Source organism: Fragaria vesca, unplaced genomic scaffold (genome assembly GCF_000184155.1).
Source record: "Fragaria vesca subsp. vesca unplaced genomic scaffold, FraVesHawaii_1.0 scf0513160_u, whole genome shotgun sequence".
NCBI classification, from domain to species: domain Eukaryota; kingdom Viridiplantae; phylum Streptophyta; class Magnoliopsida; order Rosales; family Rosaceae; genus Fragaria; species Fragaria vesca.
The window spans coordinates 1,246,540-1,250,210 of NW_004443448.1; positions in this window are offsets into that span (position 1 = coordinate 1,246,540).

Here is a 3,671-nt window from a genome sequence, read left to right on the forward strand (position 1 = left end):
AAGCTGCATGCATGGTTGTTCTTCGATTCGATCGCATTCTGGGGGGTTGGGTGAGATGCCGTAATCTCTGACGCTTAGTTTGTTTGTTAATAAAAGAAATGGAGCTTTAGGATAGGGACCTAGCTAAGTGTGTTTTATTAGTTTGTTTTTGGTGAAACAAGTCATGTCGTTCACCTTTCATGTTAGTTTTTAGTATTTGCTTTCGGTTTTGGACAAAGCTAGGTAATTCTTCAAGCTCTATATTATATTTCTAGCTAGCTCCCTCTCTCCCTTCCATCTATGTCAATTGGTCTTTCGTGATCGAATCTTCCAAGTATATAGTATGAAAAACGAAAAAGGTTTAATTATTTTAATAGAGATATATAGAAAATGTATCTAAATGTGAGCGAGCCAAACATATAAGAATCATAGGATAAGTAAAATGTTCATTACAAACATTCTAAATGGTTAACGTACATAATAAGTTCTCAGACTCTACATCAATAAATCTACCCCTATATAATACACATATTTTTTACATTGCTTGCATCAAACTTTTGAACAGAATGTGAGATGTTGAGCGTTGGAACACTAATAAATCTTGAATCCGATTGCTAAAAGGAAATATTATTTTTCTACATTCAATTAAATAATTAATTGTTAAAAAATCATAACATGTGTATGTCAAATTCATGCATATATTAAACTGACGAGATTGTTAATTGATACGTGATTTTATTTTTTTCGGATTAAGATAATTCGATGAGAGTACATTACTACATTAGACACCCGCACACGCGTAAACAACTAATATATAAGAACAAAACCCTTGGAGAATTAAGATAAAATTCAATGGAGCGCGCTCTTGATGAGGTGGGTACTTATGTCCTCCGATTGGGACAAATATATTGATGCATATATAATGATGGGGATGTTCATATATGCTACAAGCATTTGGACTTTTTCCAAGTTGATCAATACCTAACCCCTGCAGCGTTAAAATTGAAAACCTGAAAAGCAAGAGCATCAAAAAGAGACTTGGACAGCCACCATTTTTAGCGGAGGAAGCTTGTCGTTCATAACGAATTATGCAAGAAAACTAGCTTAGAGGCTAAGCCAACTACACAAAGTTTCCTCTGTCCCGGCCTGAATTGTACCACCTTGATTAATTGCATCACAGATTTATCATTTCTGTTTTGTTTCTTTTCCTGTACAGTTCTGGAATCTGGATAGAACTGCAATCATCTTTTTACAAAATGGTCAGTAAAGATGATGTCTAATTATGTGTACGGTACATTTGCTGTAGTTAATTTCGTTATTAGGTCGATCACTGTGTTGGTACTTGGTTGGTTATGATGAGTAAATTCTGACCTGGGAAGTTCAGAATATACGTCAGTACTGGTAAATCTGTTATCAGTAGGTTAGTGTTGATTAATTACTTAACCTCTATATGAAGTTTTCTCAGTTACAGGCCTCAGTACTCACACAAGTGAGTCTGCATGTAAAAGAGTTGGCAGTGCCGAACATGGGAGGAAAGAGGTCATGAATGCATGTGTTGAACTTGAACCAGTGCTTGAAAGAGGAGTAGATGCTCTTAGGTACACAAATTCTTCCTAGGTTAAGCATTCTTTACGGAAAGAAATATTACTCAAGAAAATTTCAAACAGACCATAAAAAAGGCCGGGCGCGGCCAGTCATTGACTAGTATGTATAATAAAAAAGTCCTACGTCTTTTGGATATATACATGAAACTTGGTTTTGTTAAAAATAAAAAAATAAAAATAAAAAATAAAAAATAAAAAAATACTTAACCTCTATATGGCAAAATACAACTTGGCCAAGTTTAGGTGTTTGATTAAATTTCTGATATGGTGCAAACATGTTTACAGTTTCAGTGTGTGGGAACTTCACACGAATGTATATGCAATAATTATGCATTTGACACATCTATAAACGGAATGTATAGTTGTTTTAGTAAGTTTTTTTATCTAAAACACAATTTTTATTGATAGAATTAGCTGCCTAACCATCTTGAAAAGTTACATAATAGAGTTTGGTCATTGGTGATAAACAAATCGGAAAACAAAAAATAAAACTTGGTGACAAGCATATTGAAACACCTCCATATAACATATTTGGAATGTAGTTGAGCTATTTGAGAATTGAGATAGCCTAAAGCCAGAGTGGTCATTAAATACCCGTCCGCTGCCATCTATAAACAGAACAAGACGTTGTGGTAGTACCCAGGGTGGTAAATGTCTCGTGGCATGGTCCACTCATTTGACATTTCATGCTCCGCATAATAACCTAAATCATCATTCAATACTACTCCAGACAATTCAATAGTCCAGTTGCCAAAGTATTTGTATCTTGTCGGAACAAAACCTCCGGGATCCCAAATTCGGAACCCTAGTAGGCCAGGGCTCATCAACATCGCCCATAAATGAGCTAAAGTCCAGATTAAGGCTTCAAGATGGGTCTATATTTCAGCCCACTTCCATTTTGGTGCCAAACCTCCATTGGGCTTCAAAGCAGACATGTCATTGGATACCCAGCCTAATATGGGCCTTGAGTTGAGCTTGGGCCACGAAATTGATGTGCGCACCCTACCGAAAAGGAGCCACCTAGCAGGTTAGCCGCTCACCTCCTGCCTGAAATTGGTCATCGGTTCCGTGTCGTCTTGCATCGTACACGTAGTCTATCGGGCCATATGCAGCCATTCCATGATTGTTCCAAGATTCAAGTTTCGAATCCAATCAACTCTTCCACCTACGGATTCGCCGTTGGGATTCTCTACATCAACATCTCCCATCACCGCCATGAACCTTTTGCATCACCTCGTTACCACATACACCAAATCTGCTCTATGTTTCATCATTCTCTTGAGTCGCGCCCAACTGGGTCGGATCCGATCCGGAGCTTCATGTTCCTCCATCAGCATGTGAGAGGCTGCAAAGCCCCACTTCCATAATCCAGATCTTCTTTGAACGAGAATCTGCTTGGAGATCAGGGTGTGGAGGAGGTTTCTCCATTTGAAAAGGTGGTTGACATCTATCACCAAAGTTGGATCCCCAAGCATAGACGGCAGGGGTGTGAGAGCCTCGTACAAGTGGCCATGAGAGGCTTTAGGCTTGGTGTCGGAGAGACTCCGGCTTGGTGGCTGTGCAATTGCGCGGTGGCCTTAGGGTTTTGGTGGCTGCGCTACTGAGCGACAACCTTAGAGCAAGTCCACCGGTGGGAAAAAAATCCAACCCAGGTTGGATCCACATGGGCAAAGTAACCCAGCTAAAAATTTCTTGCTTCCACCCATAAATGAGATTGCTCCCCAATTCAACCTGGGTTACTTAGAAAATGAGCAAACTGACCCAGGCTAGAGGAGTAATCCAGCCCAGGTGAGTTCTATCCACCTCAGCCCAGGCCACACACGTCGACACCGGAGGAGGCCTGGTGCACCCGCCTCCCTTTCTTCGACGTCGGAGTAGGCCTGGTCCAAGGCCGGAGGAGGCTTGGTGCACTCGCTGCCGGGATGGGTGCTCGCCGGCGGCAGCCCAGAGAAGAAATATGGGTGCCCAAAGAAGAAATACAGCAACCCAGAGAAAAAAGAGAAGAAAGAGCAGAGAAAAAAGAAAAGAGAAGAAAGAACAGAGAAAAAAGAGAAGAAAGAGAAGAACTACGACAACCCAAAGAAAAGT